At 42.2% G+C, this 27,361-nt stretch overlaps 1 long non-coding RNA gene across 3 annotated transcripts in view; it reads left to right on the plus strand.

The window, feature by feature from the left end:
- LOC125096430 (uncharacterized) overlaps positions 1–27,154 on the plus strand; it is a 176,728-nt gene extending 149,574 nt beyond the window's left edge. Inside the window, exons 4-6 of one of the 3 annotated variants that reach the window (XR_007126182.1) lie at positions 5,136–5,272; positions 21,743–21,805; positions 27,014–27,154. This is a non-coding gene — a long non-coding RNA (uncharacterized LOC125096430). Of the gene's footprint in view, positions 1–5,135; positions 5,273–21,742; positions 21,873–27,013 lie in introns of those variants that run through there. The other 2 variants (XR_007126181.1, XR_007126183.1) reach the window with 2 other exon arrangements.
- The last annotated feature ends 207 nt before the right edge of the window (positions 27,155–27,361 follow it).

The raw sequence follows: 27,361 nt of genomic DNA on the forward strand, positions 1-27,361 counted from the left end.
AGATTTTATTTATTTATTTGTCAGAGAGAGAGAGGGAGAGAGAGCAAGCACAGGCAGACAGAATGGCAGGCAGAGGCAGAGGGAGAAGCAGGCTCCCTGATGAGCAAGGAGCCCGATGTGGGACTCGATCCCAGGACGCTGGGATCATGACCTGAGCCGAAGGCAGCTGCTTAACCAACTGAGCCACCCAGGCGTCCCTAAAGGCATCATATTTAAAACAGATGGTTGATTCCTGAACATTGAACTATGGCCGGCATTGTAACTCATGCCTGAACGAAGCTTCTCTAACACATGTTTTCTGCATAAGGCACATCATAGCCTTCTGTGCTTAGGAACACTAGACAGCGCTTCAGCACGCCAATGACCAGGAGCCCTTTTCACCCCAAAATGTGCAAGTATGACACTAACTGCACCACAGAAAGGACACTATTTCCAGTATGGGAGCTGGAATAAGAAGGTGGAGCACCAGCTTGTTTGACCTTGGCTGGGAACAGGTGCATCAAGTGATTTGAAGTTTTTGCCATTCTGCACATTTTCCTAAATGATCACAAAAGCTCCACAAATATTGATTTTTGGGGTTACAAGTAAATTTTAGCAAGTAGGTCAATTTGTAACCATGGAATCCACGAATAATGAAGATTGATTATACGTGATCAGTGAATGACATTATTTTTATAACCAAAGTTCAGTTTCGTTAATTATGTGCTAACCCATGCTTAGTTAAGCCCTGTCTGGGGAAATCCTTGATCCCACACAGTTCTGCTCTGATTTGCAGGGAGAAAGATAGGGAGGTAGCAACAGCTGGACCAGGTGCTTGCAAATCTAAACCCTGCATGACAGAGAAGACTCTTCCACCAGCGCAGGTGTGCAAACAGCAGCAGAGTGACGACGAACCCACATGTTCACCCTAGCTAGTGAGAACTCACAACAGACAATCTCCTTCTGCCTCTTGCACATCACTTACAAGTTAGGGCATGTGAATGAAGCACAGAGGGTTTTAATCTTGGGACAGGACTTCCGCCCCAGGAGAGTCAAAAAAAACAAGGAATTGCCAAAGCTAAACTTGCATGTCTCCCAAGACAGGAGTATCCATCAAACAGCAAAGGAAGATGGTGTTTGATGAAGCCAGGGAATTAAACCCAGGCACAGAGAGGCCAGGAAGTATAATCTGGGTCCTGCTTACAAGTCTCAGTGAATTAAATTCTTAGGTGAAAGCCATGATTCAGCTGGTTAATTATAAAGTTTGATTCAACTCTGAAAGCTATCCAAACTGCCTCCATTTGAACAGTGAGATCATTGGGGTCATTTCAAACTTTGGAAGTAACTGTTGAACGAGGAACTCAGTCCCCAAAACTCTTAGGTCCAAGATGTCCTGGTGCTAGCTCATTGTCTTGTCCAGCAACATGGAGAGAATTCCAGGTCTCACCTCAGACCTCTTGCACTCCCCTGGCACCCAGGGGCCTATTAGCACTCGTGAGTCTCCTACCTACCCCCACTCTTCCCAGCTCAGACCTGTCCTCTGTTGCAGGCCCTGTGCTTCCAGACCATTGGGAGGCAGCCTCTTTACTGCTGGGTCCCTGCAGGGAAGGCCCAGACTCCTCGGGCGTTATCCTCGTCCTCTTCCATGCTGCCCTAAATCTTGAGTAAAGTTCAGTAGCCCATCCTATCATTAGAAGTTCTGGAGAATTAGAAGTGACAGCAGAAAACAAGGCAGGAAGTACTTCCACAGAAGCAGCAACTAATTTGAGGTACAGTGGATAGGACCTGGAGCGTGGTGAGCAAGATAGGGGCATTTGGTGTTGGAGCTAAAGGATCCTCTTGGGGTATTAGAATGTTTATGCCGAGTGCAATAATTGGTACCCATAATGGCAGTTCCGCCATTCTGAACGTGTCAAATTATGTTCGGATACACTACCAAAAAGACATAGAAGTAAAAGATTTTAGTAAAGATGGTCATAAGAATGGTGAAAATACAGTAAGCCTTGGCACTTTTGGAGAAAGCTTATCCGCATAATTCAGTTTTCTGCAACACTTTATTTCTGAAAGATGCTAAGGTAAACGAGACTTAATCAATTTTGGATGAATTGCTTGGCTCACAGCCTTCCTGGTGCATACATATTTCTATTCTAAGTAGAAAGAATAAAAACAAAGTTTCTCCAGTGAGAGAACCAGCACGAAGGAGCATGGCAGAGTCTCTTAGTTAGTGCCCCAATAGCCAGGTCCCACCATTTTCTTCCAGGATGGCACTGCTGAGGCCACCATCCCAGAAAATGTCAAATTTCTGGTCTCCCTTGCAGCTAAGGGTGGGCATGTGACTGACATATGGCTAATGAGATGCAAGGGAAAGTCAGCTGGGAAGCTTCTGGAAAAAGGATTCCTCCTGGATTTAAAAACAAAAATTGAACAATACAGAGACATATCGGGAAAGTTCTCTGACAGCCCAGGTGCCTCCAGCCCCCCATCCTCTCTTGCCTTTGCACTGAGTTGTGATTAAGTCCCCTATAGCCCTCTTGCTATCACAAAGGGACTTACCACCCAAGCATCAAAAATGCAGGTGGGAGAGATAAGTCCTGATCCTTGCTGACACATCGAGTCCTTGAGCCAAGGCACTGCCTTTATTCAGATTTCTTGTTAGGTGAATGAATTAAAACTGAAAAGTTATTCTGGATATTCTGCTATGTGTATCTGTAGACTTCCCAACTGATCAGGCGAAGAAGGACTTCCTTTTAAGGTTTGCGTTCTGGGTTTGATCCTTAAAAAAGTACATTTTACATTTGAAAAGTAAAGAAACTGAAGGGCAAAGTTGCAGAAAAAAATCATGTATGTAGACTGGTTACAGCAAGTTAATGAGGCCAGGGCTGGGGCTGATTATTTTTCTTTTCTTTTTCTTCTTCTTCTTTTTTTTTTTTTTTTAAAGATTTTATTTATTTATTTGACAGAGAGAAATCACAAGTAGGCAGAGAGGCAGGCAGAGAGAGAGAGAGGAGGAAGCAGGCTCCCCGCCGAGCAGAGAGCCCTATGCGGGGCTCGATCTAGAAACTCTGGGACCATTACCTGAGCCGAAGGCAGAGGCTTTAACCCACTGAGCCACCTAGGCGCCCCAGTATTCATTGTTTTTGCACCACACCCAGTGCTCCATGCAATACGTGCCCTCCCTAATACCCACCACCTTGTTCCCCCAACCTTCCACCCCCCGCCCCTTCAAGACCCTCAGGTTGTTTTTCAGAGTCCATAGTCTCTCATGGGATTTTTTTTTTCTTTTTAAAGATTTTATTTATTTATTTGAGAGAGAGGGAAAGAGAGCGAGAACACAAGCAGTGGGGAGAAGGAGAAGCAGGTTCCCCCTGACCAGAGAGCCTGATGCGGGGCTCAATTCCAGGACTCAGGGATCAAGACCTCAGCTGAGAGCAGATGCGTAACTGACTGAGCCACCCAGGCACCCCTGGGGCTGATATTTTTGGGCAGTTTTGTTGGTGTTTCCATTTTGTGGTCACCAGCTGAGCCCTTAATGTTCTCAACAGCAGCAACAAGAGTCCTCCTTCCCCCTACCCGCACAGTGGTAATAGCTAACATTTTACTGAGGGCTCCCTCACCCACGCCCTGCACAATGGTGATAGCTAACATTTTACTGAGGGCTTCCACTGGGTACTGATACTGTTGTAGGTCGTTTCCACTTAAGAATTTACTAATTCTGCTGGGAACCTATCAAGTCTCCCATGGTCCCCAACTCCTGGTGTTCACATCCTGGTGTCCTCACTCCTCCCACGGTACCAGGGTTGCTTTGTGTAACCAACAGCCTTGGGCAGAAGGGCTGGTGTGTCCCTGCTGAGATTAGATGATGAAAGGCAGCTTCCTTCCTGGAGAAGAATTGAGGACTCCACCCAGACTGCTTCTTGGTATTTTTGTGGACGTGAATTATTTGATCAATTGGGTGGGGCTGTCTTCAGTGTGGAGGAAGTTGTATAAATCCATCATCATCTCTGTAAGAAAAATATACTCCCTTGCCCACGGTGGGTGGGCAGAATCACTTTTCTACTTCAAGGACGCTGTGTACACAGGTTCAGCCCGCTTTGAGTCACTCTCTTATTAAATCGGTGACTTCAGAGGCTAGTGCCGTACCAAAGCCCGAGCTCAGCAGCTCTCTCCAATATTTGGTACCTGTCAAGGGTTTGGACTTGTGTAGAGGACAAAGAATATTTGTTAAAAATAGGGATTACAACTCTGGGAGGGATTTATTTTTGTCACAGATTGGTTCCTGCTCCAAGCAGTGGGTTAACTTAGAGTTCATATTCTTTTCAAATTTGTGTTAATTAATTCTCCCTCCCATGACCTCTGACTGTGTTAGAATGAAAGCTCTTGGCAGGTCGAGGTCCTGGAGGAGATGGAGACATTAGGAGAAACAGAATATTCATTCTAGAGGCAATGCTCATGGACACTCCCATTTACTAAATAGAAGTGAGGCACAAAATTAAAAATTCCCTTTGTAGTGATAAAAATTGTATCATTTTATAGCTCTTTGAATTGTTCAGAATACCTCTGCATACATTGTTTCTTTTCACTCCTACAGTGTACTTATTCTGTTACAGCTGAGGAAAGTGACTCAGAGGTCAATTCGTTTGTTAAGGTCATACAACAATTATAGCTTGTTTATTTGGTGCTTACTGTGTCTATTTACTATTCTAAGCACTTTACAGATATCAACCCACTTAATCCTAAAGACGACCCTATGAGGAAGGTTTTTGTTTTTAGCCTCATTTTTATGAATAAGGATGTAAGGCCCAGAAAGGTTAATTCACTTGGCTAAGTTCACACAGCTAGAAAGAAACTGATGCAGAATTTGGACTCTGTTGTCTGACCCACGAGGGCTGCCTATCTCCACATCTCTGCACGCTACCAGGCCGTGCTGCTAATCTTTGGGCTTTACCGTATTAACTAGCAATATAGGCTAGAATCTGAAACCAGCTTCACTTTTGCAACTCTAATATTCATTTCTTTGCTCAAGATGGTAGCCATCTTGTTATAGTACCAAATATATAATTTCATATCAGATGTCCACCTTTTGTTCTAGAAAACTGTTAACTTATAAATATAGGCCATCTTTTCTTCTTGTAAACATGGCCTATCTTTTCTGCTAGATGGCCTGCCATGTTTGATGGAAAGACCTTCAAATGATAGCACTGGGAACCATCCCATAAACCTTGAGAAATCTATCTGTCTGATTGTTACTACTGGTTTCCGAGCATCCCACATGGACCACAAGGCAGTTCTGAAGGTACCAAGTCACATCTGCATGTGGGTACCTGCCCTTCCACCCTCTACCTTATGCCTAAATGGAAATCAGGCAGTGTCTTCCCTGGGTTGCTTTCCCCAGACCCCAACCTGAAATTAGCTCTCAAGGCCTTGTTCCTCTGAGAGTGAGACCTGAGATCTGGGACCAGCCCCAGTATTTGTTACCATTGTGCATGAGTCAACAATTTCAGTGTGACTTACAGGAGGCAGCATGGCGCGGGCATACAGTGTGGGCTGAGGGTCAGAGTTTTTATCTCTCCTTTATAATTTTCTCTCCTCCTCCTTGACCTTATGCCTATGCAGTAGAGACAGTGGCTAATATGACTCGTACCTATTTCTCCCACCAGACATCAAAGGGCCTCCTACCATCAAAGACACCAGCTGTTTTGACACCCTGGAGGGAGGTTGGTGTGGGGCCAGTGGCTGGAAAATGTTTGCATTTGTACAGAAAGAATCAGCCTACCTTCTACCTTGCACACATAGTACCTGAGGGCTTACTTTTGAGAACTTTCCCATATACTGTTATGTTAATAACAGTTCTGTCAACTAGTTCTATTATTATCCTAAAAGATCTTAGGAGGTTCAGGACTTGTCCAGAGAGTGACACCAGGATTCAAATCCAGGTCTTTTTACCTTAACTCCAGTGCTCTTTTCATTACGCCACACTGCTCTGCCCATTAGCTCTTTCGAGAACTTTTTTTTTTTTTTGAAAGATTTTATTACTTATTTTTGTGAGAGAAACAGAGAGAGCATGAGCACATGAGTGGCAGTTGGAGGCAGAGGGAGAAGCAGAAGCAGGCTCCCTGCTGAGCAGAGAGCCTGAAATGGGGCTTGATCCCAGGACCCTGGAATCAGGACCTGAGCAGAAGGCAGACGCTTAGCCAACTGAGCCCCCCAGGCACTTTCAGGAACTTTTTAGAACATTATAAAGAAGCTCTTACAGAATATCCAACCACTAACTTTGAGTTACCCAATAATTAGGGGCTGACTAAGAATACTACTACTACTAGTACTACTACTACTACTACTACTAGCAGCTAATAGTTATTGAATGCTTACCATGTGTCAGGCTCTGCTGAGAACTTCATGTGCATCAAATCTCATTTTAAGTCTTAAAAACCCTGCAAAGCTTTGCTCCTCAAAGTGTATTCCGCAGACCAGCCGCGTGGGCATTACTAGAACTGGTGAGCCATGCAGCCTTTAGGCCCTGCTCCAGACCCCTGGATCAGAGCTTGCCTTTTACTGAGATCCTAGGCGATTTGTGTGATCATGGATGTCTGAGATGATCCGCTCTGAGGAACTGCCCTAGCCTATTTTATGGGGGAGAAAATTAAGGCTTGGAGAGATTTCAGGAGCTTAGATACCCATTCAGACAGTTCATTCAAACCAGGCCGCCTGCGTGCAAAGCCTTACACATTACAAATGACTACTTTCCGTATTTGAGCCTCCGCCTGCATGCCCTTCTCACGGGGATAAAGGTGCCTGAGGGTTTTGTTGTCATTGCATGAAATGCAAGATAATCATGCAAAGCAGAGCAGGCTGAGCATCTCACCCACAGCGGAAAGACCGCTTGGGTTATTTTCTGTAAAACAGTGTTCAGATGCCCACTTGGCATTCTGAGACTCTCCGCCATGGTGCCTGCAAAGCACTTAGCCAGGGTTCAACAAATAGTGATTATATTTTAGGAGTGTAATGATAAAAACTCATGGTTGAAGACTAACAAGTGTTGTTGCAGAAAATCTGAGACCTAGGAAACTCAAACGCAGCCTGGGAGAGCAGGGAAAGTTTAGCTTTATTAACGCTAGGGGGCTCAGCGGGATTCCTTCTCAAAGACTGAGCACCCACCATGGTTAGGAGTGAGGTTTTTGTTTTTTTTTTTTTAATTTTTTAAATTTATTTTCAGCGTAACAGTATTCATTGTTTTTGCACCACACCCAGTGCTCCATGCAATCCGTGCCCTTTCCAATACCCACCACCTGGTTCCCCCAACCTCCCACCCCCCGCCCCTTCAAACCCCTCAGATTGTTTTTGAGTCCATAGACTCTCATGGTTCACCTCCCCTTCCAATTTCCCTCAACTCCCTTCTCCTCTCCATCTCCCCTTGTCCTCTTACACTGTTGGGAATGCAAGTTGGTGCAGCCACTTTGGAGAACAGTGTGGAGATTCCTCAAGAAATTAAAAATAGAGCTTCCCTATGACCCTGCAATTGCACTACTGGGTGTTTACCCCAAAGAGACAGATGTAGTGAAAAGAAGGGCCATCTGTACCCCAATGTTTATAGCAGCAATGGCCACGGTCGCCAAACTGTGGAAAGAACCAAGATGCCCTTCAACAGACGAATGGATAAGGAAGATGTGGTCCATATACACTATGGAGTATTATGCCTCCATCAGAAAGGATGAATACCCAAATTTTGTAGCAACATGGATGGGACTGGAAGAGATTATGCTGAGTGAAATAAGTCAAGCAGAGAGAGTCAATTATCATATGGTTTCACTTATTTGTGGAGCATAACAAATAGCAAGGAGTGAGTTTTTATGGTTAAAGCTAATGGGGGATGGTAATGGGGTGTTTTCGTGGTGTCTCAAGGCCCTGAGGCTTTCCCAGTCTCTCAAGGCCAAATGGCCCCTTCATGTGGAAGCACAATCTCTACGGAGGTGGCTCAGGAGAGCACTGACTCACCCCGGGGGCTGTTTCTCTTTCTTTTCTTATTCAAACAGGACCAGGCTTCTGGTCTTTTTCTTCTGTCTCAGCAGGAGCAATGACTTGTTATCTTAGTCAAATGGGCCATTTGGTCTGCTCTTGACCTTAGCAGGCACAGAGTCTCTATCCGCCTCAGTGTTTCTTCACAACTTCCCAAGCGAAGTGTGACTTCCACTTGTTTGAGGACAAGGTGGCAACCCCCCCACCCCCCATTCCTGTAGCAAGAAACCTAAAAGTGAGATAAGCAGGAACAGAAAACATTTTATCTATCCAGAGGCTTTGGGCTTTTTCTTTTTCCTCCCTACTTGCTTAGTAGGGAGGAAGCTGGACCATGAGCAAATGTCCATTTCTTTCTTTCTTTTTTTTTTTTTTTAACATCTTAATTTAATTTTATTTTTTTTCAGCGTTCCAAGATTCAATGTTTATGCACCACACCCCGTGCTCCATGCAATACGTGCCCTCCACAATACCCACCACCAGGCTCACCCAACCCCCCACCCCACACCCCTCCAAAACCCTCAGTTTGTTTCTCAGAGTCCACAGTCTCTCGTGGTTTGTCCCCCCTTCTGATTTCTCCCAGTTCACTACGATTTCTGTATTATCTAGCAATAGCTCCTGGGTATGGATGTGGTTCTAAAAGTATTTCAGCCCGTGAATGAATGCCACGTTTTTGGTATTATGCAACCCCAGGGCCCTTTTCCTTTCTCACCAGAGGAGTCATCATGGGCCTTTCTGAAGTAGTTTACGCCAAGAAGTCACACATGGGCTTGGCATCCAGGGATCCGGTCCTTTGGAACTTTGCTGGTGTCACAGTTGTGGTCTGACCTCTGGCTGATGGGCTCCTGATTCATCTTCCCACTGTTTGCACCCTTCCCCCTCTGCTCTTGGGTTGCAGGGGGAACATCTCTTTTGGAGAGTGACCAGTGCCTTTCTTTTTTCTTTCTTTCTTTCTTTCTTTTTTTTTTTTTTTTTACTGACCGCCTTTGCACTGCGTTGCTTCTAAGTTGAAGCTTCTGTTCCCATGGTTCCCATTTCCACGAGGAGGTACAGGGTGGTGGCTAATGCACCCCAGTGTCTGGTGACAGACTGCAGGCATTCAGATCGTGGATCTGCAAGTTACTGCATCGTTTTTGTGCCTCATTTCCTTTGTCGACAGGGAAGAGTAAAAATACCTACCTGCTTCCTTGTGGGAGGGGAAACCCTTGAGGGTTGTGGGAATTTAGATAAATTTCGAACAGTGCTTATATAGTAAGTATTCAGTAATGGTTCTTGTTATCTATTTTGTTTTTCCCATGAAATCTGTGACCAGGACAGTATTTTTTCCCACTTAGCTGCTGAACACATTGGGGTCACCCAAGTACAGGTTCATAATCCCTTGTACCAAAAAAAAAACTGAAACAAGAGACATTTTAAAAAAATTTTTTTTAAAGATTTTATTTATTTATTTGAGAGAGAGAGAGAGAGACAGTGAGAGAGAGCACGAGCGAGGAGAAGGTCAGAGAGAGAAGCAGACTCCCCGTGGAGCTGGGAGCCCGATGTGGGACTCGATCCCAGCACTCCGGGATCATGACCTGAGCCAAAGGCAGTCGTCCAACCAACTGAGCCACCCAGGTGTCCCAAGAGACATTTTTTTTTAAAGTAATTCATTGGGTAGTAAAACCTGACCAGAACTGACATGATAGCATCTATGATCTTTATTTATCTCACCTAGTATAAATATGGATGTTTCACTGAAACAGTAATGTGTTAGGTTTGGCTATGTACTCTGCTGGGGAGCTGATGAAACTTTGAGACTCAGATTGCTTGCCTGAAAAACATAGTTAGTGATACCCTTGTTATTGGGTTGCTAGGGGATTAGATCAAGGAATGTATATGTATTGAGAAGACTGGCCATCCTGTTCTCTTCTCAGATGGAGAATAGCTAGAGTTAAGACTTCTGGAATGAATACAGTAGGGCCCCCAGAATGAGCCATTTAATGAGTCTCTTGAGGATATGATTGAAATGTAGGTGCAGTTCTTGATGCTGTAGGCTCTGGGGTAAGCAGGAAATGAGCCAAACTCTACTCTGCCCCCCAATGCCTAACTAGGACCAAGGGAGCCAGAGAGTCTCTATTGCTAATTACGAGGCAGCAAGGGCAGCTGTCCACGCTGAGCCAAGTTTAGATGCTACTGCCCATCACCCCAGCCCTGCTGCCCCCCCCCCCCGGCACTGACTGCATGTGTCTGTTCTCACAAACCAGGCTCTGCTGGTACCTCTGCCTCCTGTCTTCTCCCCACCCCAGCCACTGGGCACACAGGTTGTCCTTCCATTTCATGAACTCTGAGTTCAGTCCTGGCTCCATGACTGGACATTTGTAAGCCCCTCTGGCTGGAACATTTCCTCTCCCAGATCTTCCTGTGGTGAACTCATCATCTAAGTCCTAGGTCTGTTGTCACCTCCTCAGAGAGAGGACCTGGCCACTCCATCTCGCTAAATGGCACCTTGCTTCTCATCATTCTCTGTCTTACAGTCCTGGTTTTCTCCCTCTTTTCTACTGAGCACTTACCCATTATCTGATGTTATCTGATCTATTGGTTTATCTTTTCATTCTCTTTCTTCCTGCATTGGAATGCAAGTCCCTTAAGTATGGGGCTTTGCCAGTCTTGTTCATTACAGTTTCCAGGCTATAGAGCTGTGCCTGGCACATACATTTATTGACAAATAAATGAATCAATGAGTGGGAAATCATAAGGGCAACCCAGCCTGGAAGGCCCTGTGTCTACTTTATATAGTGGCATCTGGAGAGTCAGAGTCTACCCCCTCCTCCAGACTGTTTTGAGGAGCATGGAAATATTGCTGGTATTATGGAAAGCAAACCTTAGGTGACTCCAGCCTGAATGATTGAGGCTCAAGGAGAACTATGAGGCAGAACACAATATCCTGTAGAACAATTTTTCATAGTGGGGGTTGGGCATAGAGTATGGAGTGGGCCTGGGAATTCAGGTGGTAGGTTTGTGGGAGTTCAGCTGTACTTGTAAAATGTTGTTCCCTTTTAAGAAAAAGAATCTCAAGCAAATATAGTGAGGTGTTGATTTGATAAACCTGGGTAGAGGATGCACAGGTATTTGATATAGGATTCTTTATGGTTTTATCATTGCTTAATGGGCCAGAACTGGATTAGGGAGAAGGAAGTAATTGTAAATAAGATAGGATATTGCTGTTTTGATATGATTCTACTGAATTTTTTTTTAAGATTTTCTTTATTTATTTGACAGATCACAAGTAGGCAGAGAAGCAGGCAGAGAGAGAGGGGGAAGCAGGTTCCCTGCTGAGCAGCGAGCCTGATGTGGGCTCAATCCCAGGACCCTGGGATCATGACCTGAGCCGAAGGCAGAGGCTTTAACCCACTGAGCCACCCAGGCGCCCCTCTACTGAATTTTTTAGTATCTGAGAGTGAGTCTTAAATTGAATTAAAGTGACAAGACCTGCCTGAGATGTTGTCTCATCTCAACAGGAGGGGACAGGAAACTTTGATGGAGCATGCCAGTAATGGGAGAAAAATAGAACTGTTTCCTGGTTGTGTCTTATTGTAATCAGCTCATAAAATAAACCACAAAGAACTTGGCACAGTGTCTTATAAATGGCAAATTCTTGGTAAATGCCAAAAGGCAGTTATTATGACCATCATTTTTATCCTCCCTTACATAGCACATGAGTCATGACCAAGTCACCACACTACAGACTCTGAGGACACAGGGCAACAGAGCAAAGCAGTGTCTGGAAACCAGTGTCAAAATCCAAGAAAGTATCAGTAATCAAATCATACTTTAAAGTTCACCCTAAGATCCACTTGCCAGAGAATGCCAATGAAAGGAATGGGGAAGGTGAAATATTTTGAATTTGTGTTGAGTAGATGTGCTGTCCTTCCCAAGGATGGGGGGAGGCTGTTGACCCACCTTGGGTGACATATTCTAGATGCTTTCCCTGGAAAGGACTCTTGATGGAAGCCTTTAGGGCATTTCAGCAGATTGGGATGGGGGTGCATTTTGGGTGTCGTTTTCATACAATCTGTGGGCCTTGGGATTGCAGGGAGGGGGCCCATTCTTGTTCCTGTGGCTTTCCTGTGGAATTAGCCCAACTGTCTTTTTGCATATCGAGCCATGTGGTTTCACCGTGGCCTCTCCCTAGAAACGGAGAAGAGCCTTATGTATAAGCACTCACTTTGTGGAGAATCTGGAAGGCATGACTATGGTAGTAAACATGGATGACCAGAAATCTTGGATGGTAGAAATTTATGCTAATCCAGAAATGTTGATTGCTTCATCTTTACCAACCATCTTCTTTGAGACCTTAAGTTCTTCACAGACTAGCTTGAGTTTTATTTTTGGTTCTTGCTAATCTAATGTTTGGGGATGATGAGAAACACTGAAGCGGAAAGAAATTAGGTAAAGTAATGGGGCCAGAGAGCCTAATCCATAAACTGGATTGGCTAATTTGGCATTGGCTATAAATGCTGTTTTGCAATTATGTGTCATTGTCTGGGTGATTCGTATGGATGCTCTGTGAAGTATGAGAGGAGAGATGTACCCTGTACCTGTTTTGCTTCCTCTTTGGATTTGGCTCTGTTAATAATAAAGCTTATAAAGTCAAGAAAATTACCACCGACACAATCACAGAAGGTACTGGGTCATTGGGTGTGTGTAAATTTTAGGCAATCGAGATTGCATTTGAAAGAATCCTTTGTTAGATCAGAGCATTTCCTGGAATAACACACTATTGAGATTTGCTGTGATGGATTCTGGGAATCTTGGGGCCACTTTCTCTACTATTGTTAGGAAAAACACCCATCTAAGGAATCAATATGGTCAAGCAGAACATGTACAGAACAGTTTAATATATCCATCTCTCCTTGGGAAATAGCTTTTTTTAAAATCACAGGAGTACTTTGCTCTTTTGAGAGCTGACCCCACCTTTATCTTACGTGACCTGAGACAATAATTTGACAGAAAAAAAAATCTTCAAATACATGATGGAAGTTGACTCACTAATGTGAAGACAGACATGTAAGGAAATCGAACTCTCTAAATTCAGCAATCTTGTCATTCTGCCGTAGCTCATGCACCTGCTTCTACCTGTGTTAGCTTTCTACCTTCACTGAGACCTCCAAATTTTCCTCCTATTCCTTTCACTCATTTGTTATACACTACCCTGATCATTTCATTCATTCATTAGGTAGCTCCTTGTTCATTCACTCTGTTTTATAGCTCCCATGTATCTCAGTCATCAGCTACATACTTCCACTCAGTGCCCTAGGCAGCAGGCTGTGAGAGGGCCAGATGAATGGGAATGGAAAAAGCATCAGGACAGGAGTGGCAGGTATCCTGTCCCTTACAACCAAGTCTGAAAAAATGGGAAAAAAACCTCAGTTAAAACCAGGCTGGTGTCACTATCTAAATAATTGGCTTGAATCACAAAAGGGCAAAGACACCCCCATCTTGACTCACTGGGTCTGTCTTCCACGTGAGAAAAACCAGTAGCTGGTTACAACTCCCAAGGGGACTGGCAAGAACTTGGCAGGTATGTGAGACTGCCTAGCTCACTGGTTAGAATTCAGGACCAGTGTTCTAGTTCCTCTCTCCAGAATGGTGGTAGGTGGTTGGGGGGAAGGTAGCATTAGCAGAAAGACGGGGCAGCAGGTTCTGGTTGAGATGGGAAGATCCTATGGAATGGGAACACAATATAAAATCCGTGGCTCTATTTAGGAAGCCTCTATTCCTAGATATTCAGATTTGAGATAGGAAATAACTAGGAGGTTCCTACTTTGATGCTAGCATGAACTCCTCTTGCCCCATGGCCAGGCCATCAGATGACTGACTTAGTATATTTCCAGTTGCTTGAGGGCAAGATCTGTACCTTACCTATTCTCTCACATGTCTCTAGACCTTTCACTATACATTGAACATGGTCAACATGTCACAGGTGACATCTCAATAAATACTAGAATGAATATTTTAGACAGTGAGCTTAAATCTGTAAGATTTATTTATTTTTCAATTTCCCCTCAGCACTCACATTTAATTCTTTATTTTAGACACGAACCAGTTTTAGATACTGATTCAGATTTTCAAGTCCTTGCACTGCTTTAAATGCCCTTGTGTCCTTCCTTACTCTCCTCCCTGAAAGTGAGAATTGTGTTCTACCCATAACCTGGGCATGCAATTCCCACTGATTGTACAGAATGGGATTTTTACAATCTCTCTCCCTCCCCAGTTTTGTAGAGATATAATGACATTAAATATTGTGTAAGTTTAGGGTGTACAATGTAATGACTAGATACTGCAAAAATGATTACCATGATAAGGTTAGTCAACACATCCTTATCATTTGTTTTTCTCATTTCAATGGACTTTGTGGTCAGAAAGATCTTCGTTTGGACTCCAGTTGTATTAGTCAATAGCTGTGAGACTTTGGGCTAGTTATTTACCTTCTCTGAGCCTCTTCTTCTCACCTATATATTGTGGATAACACACCTATGTCTTAATATTATTGTGAAGATGTAATAAGGTCAAAAGTATAATATACCTAACGTGCTAATGAATAGGTATTAAATCTTTGTTAAATCTCTTTTCTCCTACGGACCATGGCTAGGTTCTACTTCAGTGGTTAGTTTACCTCTGCATGCATCTCTCTAAGTTACTGTTATAACCAAAAGGTTTATTATCTTTATTTGCTATTAAAAATAAATTAAAAATTGTTCAGTTACATAACTGGAGTTCACTATAGCCAGGATTTAAATTCAGTTCTTTTTTTTTAAGGTTTTATTTATTTATTTTTTCAGAGAGAGAGAGAGAGCACAAGTAGGGGGAGCAGCAGGTAGTGAGAGAAGCAGACTCCCCACTGAGCAGGGAGTTGGATACGGGGTTCCATCCCAGGACCCTGGGATCATGACCTGAGCTAAAAACAGACACTTAACTGACTGAAGCATCCAGGGTCCCAATTCTTTTCGACTCATGTGCCCATGTGCTCTTTTTATTCTGTACATTAGGAGGGTGCTGGCATCAAGTGTATTTTATTCTATTCTAGCATTTTGAGACTGAATCAAGTTTTTATTTTTATTTTTAAAAAAGATTTATATATTTATTTTGGGGAGGGAGGGAGAAAACAGGGGAGTGGGGGAGAGGGAGAAAATCTCAAGCAGTAGACTCCTTGCTGAGCACAGAGCCCCATCCAGAGCTTGAGTGCATGACCCTGAGATCATGACCTTAGCTGAAATCAAGAGTTGGACACTTAACTGACTGAGCCACCAAGTGCTCCTGAACCAAGTTTTTCAAGTTCCGCATTTTCCAGAATCACACGATAATCACAAAGCAGGTATCAACAAAAGCTCAACTGCTGTGGTTGTACTTTATGGATTCAATATCCCACTCTTTATCCAGCACCAAAAATAGGTTCTCTGGAGTATATGTCCCCACCTTTAATCATATACAGCTGAAAAATGATATCCATGTCAAGTTTCTGGAACCTATGAATATTACCTTAACTGGAAAAGAGCATTTGCAGATGTGAATAAGGTAAGTATCTTGAGAATAAGAGAGCATCCTGGATTACTCAGATGGATTCTAAATCCAATGACATGAGAAAGAGGGCTATTTGAGACAAAAGAGGAGAAGACACAGAGAAGAGAAGGATGCAATGGGACCACAGAGACAGGTATTGGAGTGATATGGCCACAAGCCAAAGAATGCCTGGAGCCATCAAAAGTAGGAAGAGGCAGGGAAGGACGCTCGGGCACAAACTTCCAAGACACCTTGATATCAGACCTGTGGCCTCCATAACTGCGAAAGCATAAATTTCTGTTGTTTGAAGTCACCAAGCTTGGGGTGATTTGTTACTACAACCTCAGGAAATAAATATATCATGCACTTATATGAATAAGCTAAATGAAATGATAAGAAATTACATTTCTTGAGTGTTTTCCCTCTCCTGTGATTCCTACCTCAGACATTGTTCCAGTCTTTGAAGCAATGTTGTTTGCTTGGTTTCCTATCTTAACTATTTTTTTTTAAGATTTTACTTATTTATTTGACATAGAGACAGATCACAAGTAGGCAGAGAGGCAGGCAGAGAGAGAAAAGGAAGCAGGCTCCTTGCTGAGCAGAGAGCCTGACTCGGGACTCGATCCCAGGACCCAGGGATCATGAAGCCAAAGGCAGAGGCCTTAACCCACTGAGCCACCCAGGTGTCCCCCATCTTAACTATTAATGCTATGGCTGCCTCAGCTGGTAGTGTAGCTGTAGGGTCTCTACCCATCAATACTAAATAGACCGTCAGATGGCACTGAGTGAAGTTTGGGGAGTTTGGGTCTTAGAGACCCAGGGTCAATGTTTTGTCTTTAATCATTTGCTTAGAGGAAGACAGAAAGGTGAGGTTCAGAATTTCTATTAAATATGGAAAATACTAATTAGGGAAATGGGCAAAGGTGTCTGCCTCATTACCTGGCGAATTGATTTTAGCTCACTAGCAACTGGCACCCCTAGATCTGAAAATCATGCCAATGGGTAGTTTAATACATTCTTTGAAGAGATGTGACAATTGCCACAGTGAAGAATGTGCATCATTTTAAAATTAAAGTAAATTCCTATAGTATTGAGGTAAAGATCAGAGTGATCTCTTGACATCTAGAAGTGAAAAAAGTGACAAAAGGTTATTAGCAAGTGATTTGTAGTGAATAATTGCAGATCTAAGATGGAAAATGAAATAGATTAAATCTTAAAGACTTGAGATAAAGACTCCAGTTCTGGAGCTAATGTGGTACAAGATCTGTATCTTACTAGATAGGAAAGAAAGGAGAATAAATAGCTTTCTGATAAAAGAAACTTGTCCATTGTGATGATTTCTCCAAGGACCTATTTTCTTTGTTAGAAAATCAAAGAGAAAAATTATATTGCAAGGTCACAGAATTAATCTTTGTCTGAACAACAACAACAAAAATGCAATTAAAAATACATAGATTTATACCTGGAAATAAATCTGTTGAAAAATAAATCTGTTGACTGTGGTTCCTATTTGAGTGTCAGCTAACTGGGGGCTGATACATAAATAAAGATTATTCCTGATTAAAAGAACCACGGAAGACAGGTTTGGTTTCAGGTCAGAGTTGGCTGGTCACTCAGAGGTGACTGCACTCTGTTCCACAGGAAGGGCAAATTAATCAGAGTGAGAAAGAATTAGAAGCCGAGATGTTCCTTTTTAGCCTAATTTTGTCACAATTTTATGAATTCTCAATTTTAACTGTAATAACCATAAATTTGCATTTTTCACACAGCTATCCCTATGTCTCTGATCCCTCACTCTCTCATTTATTTCTATACATTCCTATCATCAGTTATGGTGCTTTGGGTGATAGGTAACAGGTGTAAGGGATGGCACTTAGAGGGGAACTTTCTCCAAACTGTCATCATCCAGATATAATCTTCCTGGGAAATGCTAATAAAGAAAGTACAATTTTTGGAAATCAGGTACATAACTATAATCATAAAGCATGCTTCTACTTGTCACATAATGTAATAAAAATACCAAGATAGAAAACTAAAATAAAAAAGAAAAAGCAGTGAGTACCTCTCTTGGAGCTCCTTACCACTGTCTCATCTAGGTTATCTGGGACTCCCTGATCCCAGTGATTTTCATGCTAAGTGTATTTTATCTACTGTGGTGTAACAAACTATCCCGATTAGCAGTTTAAAATAATAAAAATATATCATATCAGAGTTTCTCTGAGTTAGAAACCAGGAAGCAGGGGCGCCTGGGTGGCTCAGTGGGTTAGGCCTCTGCCTTCAGCTCAGGTCATGATCTTCAGGCTCCTGGGATTGAGTTCTGCAATGGGCTCTCTGCTCAGCAGGGAGCCTGCTTCCCTCTCTCTCTCTCTGCCTGCCTCTCTGTCTACTTGTGATCTCTCTCTGTCAAATAAATAAATAAAATCTTAAAAAAAAAAAAAAAAGAAACCAGGAAGCAGCTTAGCAGGATGGTTGTGTCTTGCGGTTTCTCATGAAGTTTTCTCATGAAGCTGTTGGCTGGGGCTGTAATCATTTCAAGGCTTGACTGTGGGAAGATGTGTTTCCAAGTTCAATCGTGTAGTTGTGAGCTCTTGGCAGATTGGGCACTCAGCAGTAGCTGTAGCCATGTTGGCCTTGAAGAGTGAAAGTCTATGTTGTTGAACCCATGCATAACCTTCATCCCTGTTGCCATGGCCATTTTTCCCATGAGCCTGCTGGGCAATGGCAGGGTTGGCTGGGGAAAGAGGGTGACTGTTTTCAATTGATTGGCCATCCAAACCGCATGAACATTAAAATCCTCCTTTGAGAGCCATTCAAAAATGTTTGTCTATTTACCTCTTTCCTAGACCTCCTTGCCACCAATTTTCTAATTTTGTTCCTTCCAAATCCTGACCATTCTACCAAACCATTAGCCACAGCTCCCAAATTGGTATAGACATGTATCTTTGGGTGTATCTCCCATCATTCCCTCCTATTTGATTATGTGTCTCCTCATGGAAATTTTCACACTGTCAAGTAACAGCCACAGCATATTGGACAAGATTACTTTTTAGTGGCATAAAACAGATATGATGTCTTAATCAAAAGGGTTTTATTGTTTTTATATAACAATTAGTCTGAAGATTAGAACAATTAATCCACAGTCTAAACTGGGTCCTCATGGGAAACTTTAAAAACCAAGACACCTTCTAGCCTCCTACTACTACCCGTAAGCCATGGTTTTCCTTCCTTGATGATAGCAAAGTTCTATTGATCTTTTGCCCAAATACATCTTTGTGCCTCCATTCTAGCAGAAAGGGGGAAAGAAAGGAATAGAAGGTTATGCCAGCAAATCCTTTTTATTAGGAGGACAAGAGCTTCTGTACTCTGCTCTTATCTCATTGTAGAACTAAGTTTCATGGTGTTCTTCAGTGGAATAGGGTCCAGAGAGGTGAGTATCTCTTGCCAGTCATATTGCCTCCCCAAACAAAATTGGGATTCTCTATGTGAGGAGAAAAAGATGAATGGATATTGGTAGTTTCTACTATTTATGATCTTTTTCTTTTCTGCAGTTAGTATATGTTGAAGTTGGTGGGTAGAAATGAGAGTAGGTTGAGGATCTCGGGGAAAAGATAGGAAAAGGTGGAGGGGACTGTCAGGAGGAGGAATTGGATACTAGAGGAATGGATTCCCTTTGTTTTTAGTAAATTTAGTTAATTTCCACTTCATGTAAGATCTTATTGTTTTTCTAAGAGAGGAGACCTAGGAGGTAAGAATTCCATAAATTTCATGCCACTTCTTCTGTCTTCCTTACCTTCTGAAAGGAGAACCTCTTGTTCACCCATTATTGCTTGATGAGTCTTATTGGGATTTGCTTTGGTCCGAAGTATCTGTTTGGTGGTTCTGTGTCTTCTCTGTCAAAAATCAAAGTGGTGGGGCGCCTGGGTGGCTCAGTGGGTTAAAACCTCTGCCTTCAGCTCAGGTCATGATACCAGGGTCCTGGGATCAAGCCCTGCATCGGGCTCTCTGCTCAGCAGGGAGCCTGCTTCCTCCTCTCTCTCTGCCTGCCTCTCTGCCTACTTGCGGTCTCTGTCAAATAAATAAATAAAAAAAACTTAAACAAAAAAAAACCAGACAAACCAAAGTGGCTTCTTTGGGTTTGGACTTCCATTTCCCTCCCCTCTGGAAGGGCAGAGATTATTAGACCAGTGAGGCAGATAATTTTAAGTAGGTGGGCCTTGGGAAGATACCAGATCACACCATCTATCTAATATACCGAATTTTCTACTTGGCCTAAGCAAGGGTGTTTGGCTGTAGACACCATCGTTTAACTGACTTTAGTTAAAGGACTGACTACTTGGGCCCAATGTAAATGCTCTTTAGATTCCTGGGGATAGCCTTTGAGTAGGGTGGCCTTCTGTGTAAAAGCTTCCTTTCTGCATTCATGACCATATTTAATTAACAAGCTACCAGTAGCACTGAATATTAGTCAAATGGCAGATTTTCCTACCAAGATCTTATTCTTATGTCATATCATGACACTGCAATGGAATAGAACATAGATTATTTGTTGGGGGAGGAGATCATTAACACATTTGTAATGTGTGAGCCTAATACACATTATAAATCATACATATCTACATTGATAAACTAAAAGCATGAAGCTATAGAATTTGCTGTGCAATAAAAGTTTCTGGGTCTAAACTAATCACGAATACAGTGACATGAACATGGTGTCACAGGTCCTAAATGACATGGAAAAAGATTTTAATTCTTCGTTTATCCTGAGATAGGTATTATTGCCAGTCTCAGTGGAAACCTATTCAAACTATCAGAGTTTTTCCTTCTCGGATTAGTAGATTTTAATAATTTAAGTCATGCCTTTGATTTCTCGGTTGTTTCCATGGCAACCTAGTTGGGAGTCTTTTTGGCAACTAAGTGGGTGAGAACATGTCCCACAACCACCTTGACTTATGGAAAAATGCCAGCAGCTTTTTTCCCCCCCATTTCTAACAAGTCACAGAGCATCACATTAGAGCTGAATTATCCCCTGCATCTTTGTCCTGGGGGAGATTTAGACCCTTATATTTTTTAGTTTAGGACTCTAATGATACCTACCTGACATGATACCACCCATTTCCCTCCAGTCTATGTTCTCTATTCTGGTGTGGCCAGTGTCCCCAGATCATTGATTCTGTGGAAAGGCCAAACTTCTCAGAAGCAGAAGGACTTATGGTTGCCAACCTGGTCATTGTCTGTGACCCTGATGTTCCCTCTATGATCCATGCCCTGTCATGACTTCATGATTTTCTGTCTCCTTCAACCCCAGGGATACACTTTGTCAGCTGATCTGTCACAACACTTGAATAAAGTTCTCTTTTTGTTCTTGACCCTCTTCTGCATAGTAAGAACATGAAGTTGAAGAGGAGGAAAGGAGTTTAGAGCACTTAATTCTTCATTACTTGCCATCCCATTTTCTGGCAGCTCATTACACAAAGCTGCCAAATCCCTAGGTAAGATGTCAGGCTACCTTGAAAACTACATTTACTAAAAACTTCATTTGTAACAGACACCTAAAGGAACATAGAAGGTGGCAAAGAACAATTAGCTGACAATATCTTTTTCTGGATCTACTTCATTATTTATCCTTTTCTTGCAACTGTCAGAACATATTTGTGTGTGCATTCATTTAAAGACACTGGCAGGAGCTAGTAGAAATCCAGTTTTCAGTTTTTTTCCCACAGTGGTCTCATGGAGAGATTGTCCTTTTTCATGTCCTAAAAATATAGCTTGTAGGAGTCCAGAGAGCAGGAGCTGCAGGTAACTGAGATGGGAAGGGATAAGAAATCCTCTCATGAAAATATTGTAGTACTTTAACATCTTATTTCTTTTTCCTATCCTCTCATAATACTCTCTTCTTTCTTCACATGAAAAATTATTTTTCTTTATATTTGTAACTTCTCCTCAGATCTTTAATTTTCTTCAGATAAGCCCCAATCCTGGGGTCCTTGGTTTAGTTAGCTTTAGCAGAGAGAACTAGCTGTCCACCACACATCTGTGCTCCCCCTTCCACAGTGGGCAACTGTTCAGCTAGAGACTACATTTCTCAGGCCCCTTGAATCAAGGTAGGATTGTATGACTAGTTTTCCCCAAATAGAATGTGAGCAGAAGTTATATGCTTCTCTTCTGAGCTTGGGTTTTAAGAAATGATCATGCATTCTCTGCCCTTTCTTCTCAGGACCTCTGCTGAGATTCAAAGAACTCCAAGGCCCAAGGGGATGATGGAGCCACAGGACAGAAGGTGACCATATTCTGAATTAACATGTGAAGACAGTTGACAAACACTTGGACAGGGCCATGAGTATGAAATAAACTTCTCTTGTGTTAAGTCACTAGAATTTTAGGGCTTCTCTGTTATAGCAGCTATTGATAGTTTATCTAATATACCATCTCCAATTCTGAATCTTATCTATTCCATCATTGGTCCTCTATAAACTGGCTACTTTCTGTATTCCTTTGTTCCTTCTTACTCTCCATGATTTTTCTGGGTGAACAGCTAATGGGATAGATAAGGCTAGGGTAGAGGGCAAATGGAGAGATGATGAATTCTGCTTTGGAGATATTAACCTGAGTTGCCTATGGGATATCCAAGTGAAGATGTCAAGTAAGAATTTAGATGTTTGCCTCTAATTTCAGAGAAGTGTGGACTAGAGTTACAAATTTCAGAGTCAATAGCCTAACACTTACATTTAACTCCAGAAGGATTGCTGGGATTAACCAGGGAGAGAGAGTAGAGAATGGAGAAATAACATTTAGAGAATGGGTAGGGAGGATGTTTGACAGATTGGAATGGGAACTAGAAAGAAAATCAGAAGAGGATGAGGTCAAAGGAGCCAAGAGAGAAGAGTTATTCAAGAAAGAAGGAGTGGCCACTATTTCCAATGCTGTTGACCAGTGGCATAACCATGGAGGCATCGGTGACCTTGACAAGAGATGTTTCCTAAAGTTGGTGGTGAGAATCCAGACTAGAATGGTTGAAGATAGAACTAAAGTGTGGATTGGGGACTGTCTGGTGTAAAAGACCTTTCAAAAAATTACACAGGAAGGGTGCCTGGGTGGCTCAGTGGGTTAGGCCTCTGCCTTCAGCTCAGGTCATGATCTTCAGGCTCCTGGGATTGAGTTCTGCAATGGGCTCTCTGCTCAGCGGGGAGCCTGCTTCCCTCTCTCTCTCTCTGCCTGCCTCTCTGACTACTTGTGATCTCTCTCTGTCAAATAAATAAATAAATAAATAAATTTAAAAAAATTACACAGGAAGAACAGCAGAGAAATAAGGTAGAGTGGGAGGAGGTATGGGATCTGGGGTCAAGGATGATTTTCTAAAGATGGTAAGCACTTGAGCCTATTATATGCTATAGGAAATGACCCAGTGGGAAAAGGGAAAGAAATGGTACAGGAACACACGTACCATGACACTGCCCAACTATTCAACATGAACAAGATACAGTACAAATTCTTCTCACTTCATGAAGTCTTCCATGATTGAGCCAACCTACAGTGACTTCTGCCTCCTCTAGCCTCCTACAGGATGTATGATATGTATGACTTTTCATACTTGCTCTGAACAGCTTAGTATGGTGAGAGCACCAGTGTCTGGAGTTGGCAAGACTGGGACTGAGTCTTTCTCCAGGCTTTCCTTTCCATTGATTCTCCAGGGACATCTCTTTTCACTTTTCCTTCTTACTTTCTATTCCCAACCATTCAGATGCACTTGAAGTTCATGTATATTGCCTCTATAAATTCTTGACCTTTGCAAGTGCTATTGCCCAGGTCAGGTATGCCCATTTCCTCTTCTCCCCCTCTAGGAATGGCTAAATCCTACTAATCAAGCTCAGGTGTCTTGTATATAATACTTCTTTGACCTTCTAGTTAGATGATGGTCCATTAAGCTCCCAAAGAAACACTGCATTCATCTGCGGAAGCACTTACTACACTGAAGAACAATTGTCCTTAATAGTTTTACTCCCTAACAGACCTTGAACATCTTGACAGTAGAAATCATGTCTCATTTATCTTTTGATCCCAAGTGACTTTCACAGTGTCCAATATATGATAGACATTCAAAAAAATGTTCAATGAATGAATTGGTGACTAAAATAGTTAGAAGACTATTGTTTCATGGAGTTGGTTGTCGTTAACAATCTTTATTTACCCAGTGTCTAAACAATATCTTTTTGCTTATGTAGTTGCTCAGATATAGCCCACATTTAATCATACATCATTATGCTAAAGGTTAAAGAAATGTCCATGTCACAGCAAGAAAGTTAGTAAAATATATTCCAGTTATAGGTGATATGACTTAAGAAATTTTAGGAAATGGAAATAGAGCTGAGATTGAGTAGAACAAACACAATCTGTTGATGAAATTGCTTGGAAAAAAGCTTTTGATTTTAAAAAAACCAAGGGACATTGCACGATGTATTTCTGGTAGTGAGAAAGTTAATTCTCATTGGGTAAAGAAAATTAATATGTGATATAATGTCAGGAATAATTATCTTAATTGATGATGAAAAATATCTTTCTCTTACTGCTGTTTTAATCCCCCCTTGAGATAGAGTAGTTAGTGGGGAAGGTATTATGTCTCATTTTCAGGGCAATTTACTTTAACGAATATGTCGCTTTTCAATGAGGCCATTTGTGAATTACCTGTTGGTGCTTTGAAAAGCCAGACTTAAAATTCAGTCATAAGCAGCCCATTTATTTTATGAAATCAGTCACCTTGTAGGCTCTCTGATTAGAAGGTGCTCTTTGAGAACTGCTGGGATCTCCCAGCTGCTTCATAATGGGCATTGAAAAATGTCCTAAATGTCCTTACACTTTAGGGGATCAAAGTGACAACAACATACTGAATGGAAGGTAGGAACTTATGTGCTGTAAGTGGTCTGGAATAATTGGAGGAAATAATGTTCTTAAGGCAAAATATCAGCATGATTAAATGTGGCTTAAAAACTCAAAAACCGTAAAATGGAATATTGATCCCAAAGGAGAATTTTCTTCTATTCCGTCCCCCACCCATATTTAAAAGTAAACTTTCACTGATACGAGTAAGAGTTTTCTAAGGAAAACAAAGGCGAAAGAAATTAGCTTCATGTTATCAGAATGCATGTTAGGCCTAGAAGTAAACATCTTTGTAAAAGTTAATCATTGAGGAAAGCCAGGATGAATGGAAAGCTTTGGATTCTTAACACCAGAATGTAATGACTATGTTCTGAACTCTAGAATGATTTCCCATGTCATCTCATGTTTATAAAGCACATTTGATCACAGAATTGAAATACCAGTTCTAGGAATCCATTCTATAGACTGAGAAGTAGGTACAATGAAGGTGCTACATGAAGAACAAGGACCGGGCAGCAAACCCTAGGAGCTTTAGAAGTGTAGCATCTGGAATCTCAGCTAATTCATGTGCACCTCAAAGTTTAAGAAGCACTGCGCTAGGCTGTCCACTCTAAGAATTAAGTCCAGCTTTTCTGCCACTGTGGGCCTTTGTTTTTCCATCTGTAGATTGGATGGAGTGCCATTAGTCACTAAGTTCTTATTCCTGACCTTGAAGAGACCCTGAAGTGGAGGTAACCCCTGGAAGGGAGAGGATTACGTGTGTGCAAGACACCTGACCGGTGCTGCACTGAACATCATGTAAATTATGTACCTTGTAAAATGCCATATGCAAAACTGCCATGTTATTGGATGAAACGCAGTGTCAGGACTGGTGACATTATTTTCGTTGGAGTGTCTTGCTGTGATGGCAGGGGTCATTTGCAGTCTGTTCTGGAACCCAGGGAATTGAAGTCCAGGGAGAGAGAAAGACTGAGAGAGAGAGAGAGAGAGAATGAGAGAGACAGCAAGTGAGGAAGCTTGGGGCAGAGCAGCTGCAGTGATCCAGGAGGATCAGGACCCAGTTAAGAGTAAAGATGAAGGATCATATTAATGATACATTCATCTTGCTTTTCCCTCTGTAGAGTTCTCACTGGACATTATCTCAGTGCATTCTACCTAGTCTTTACTGACCTCCATAAGTTAACTACCATTAAATATTTACACGGTCGTGTACCTCAAATCTTTTTTCATTTAATGCTAGCCTGAGGGCTCCAGAGTCTTCTCTCTTCACCTCCGTATCTCGCTCTCTAAAAATGTCACAATATTGTTCTCAGGTGCTGCATGTTGCCGACGAACAGCTGTTCAGTTAAGCTGTTCCTTTTCAGTCCCATCTACTAGCAAATTTTTACAAGAGCTACAAACATGCAGAGAAAACAGAAATGATGGAAAATCTGGCATTCCAAATGGTGTAAAAAAGAAAAGGAGGGGCACCTGGGTGGCTCAGTGGTTAAGCCTCTGCCTTCGGCTCAGGTCATGATCTCAGGGTCCTGGGATCGAGTCCCGCATCGGGCTTTCCCCTCTGCAGGGAGCCTGCTTCCTCCTCTCTCTCTCTCTCTCTGCTTGCCTCTCTGCCCGCTTGTGATCTCTCTCTGTCAAATAAATAAAATCTTAAAAAAAAAAAAAGAAAAGAAAAGGATCTGGGTAAGTCAATGATAATGTAATTAACCCTTGTATGATTTGGTGGTGACTACGTCACTTGTCATCTTTCCTGGGACCCATCTGAGAAAAACTGATCACCAGCGGCTGTTGTTGCCCATCTAGAGCGGACATGTTTCCCAGGCTGCTCATCTTTCCTTAATCTAAACAGGATTGGCTTTAGTCTCTCCAAATTTAGTTGTTTGAGTTCCTGTAGAAATGCTATTTAAGGAGTCTCTGACATTTTCATTAAAAAGATGCTCTGGTGTAGGAAAATCAACCCTAGGTCTGGAGTTGGAAGGTTGGGTTTGAGTTCCAACTCATTAGCTGAGTGCCCTTAGGAAATTCATGTAGTCTTTCTGAGCATCTGCTGTCTTCCAAAATCTATCCCTTCCTTTCTTATGGGCACCTGGTTACCTGGTGAGAGATCACGTTTCTCAGCCTTCTTCATAGCTAGGCATGGTCTCCTGGCTAAGTTCTCTCCAATGGAATGTGAGGAGAGGTGATGTGTGAAGCAATGGCCTACAGTGGATTCTTTCTCCTCCTTCCCCTTGTTTTGTGGAGCTGGGTCCTGGACCTAGGGATGACTTGTTTTTTGTTATTTTTTTTTTTTTTTGTTTTGTTTTGTTTTTTGCCTCTCTCTCTCTCTCTCTTCCCTTGCTCATTTGTTTTGTTTCTTAAATTCCACATTTGAGTGATATCATATGGTATTTATCTTTCTTTTCTTTGTTTTTAATTTTTTTATTAACATATAATGTATTATTAGTCCCAGGGATACAGGTCTGTGAATCACCAGGTTTACACACTTCACAGCACTCACCATAGCACATACCTTCCCCAATGTCCCTAACCCAACCACCCTCTCCCTACACCCCTCCCCTCAGCAACCCTCAGTTTGTTTCGTGAGATTAAGAGTCTCTTATGGTTTGTCTCCTTCCAGATCGGGATGACTGTTTTTATGGTACAGATGAAGACAACACCCTTAGGGAATGGCAAACTAACAAGATAGGGGAACCTGGATCCAAAAATGTCTTTACAAAATATAGCGGCCCTGCCAGCTTGCACTTCTAAGCTCCATACTATAAAGTATGCGAGGAACAAATGCTGTTTCATCCACATTATTTTTTTGTCTCTTTATTATAGCTGCTTATTCTTGACCTTAATACAACACTTACATATTTATTTATAAGACTGGGGAATTGTAGCTTTTGACAGGACTGTTGTGAGGGTTAATTTATGTGATGTATGTGTTTTATAAATTGTAAGGTGCATGTATTATCATATTAGC

Source organism: Lutra lutra, chromosome 3 (genome assembly GCF_902655055.1).
Source record: "Lutra lutra chromosome 3, mLutLut1.2, whole genome shotgun sequence".
Classification (NCBI taxonomy): domain Eukaryota; kingdom Metazoa; phylum Chordata; class Mammalia; order Carnivora; family Mustelidae; genus Lutra; species Lutra lutra.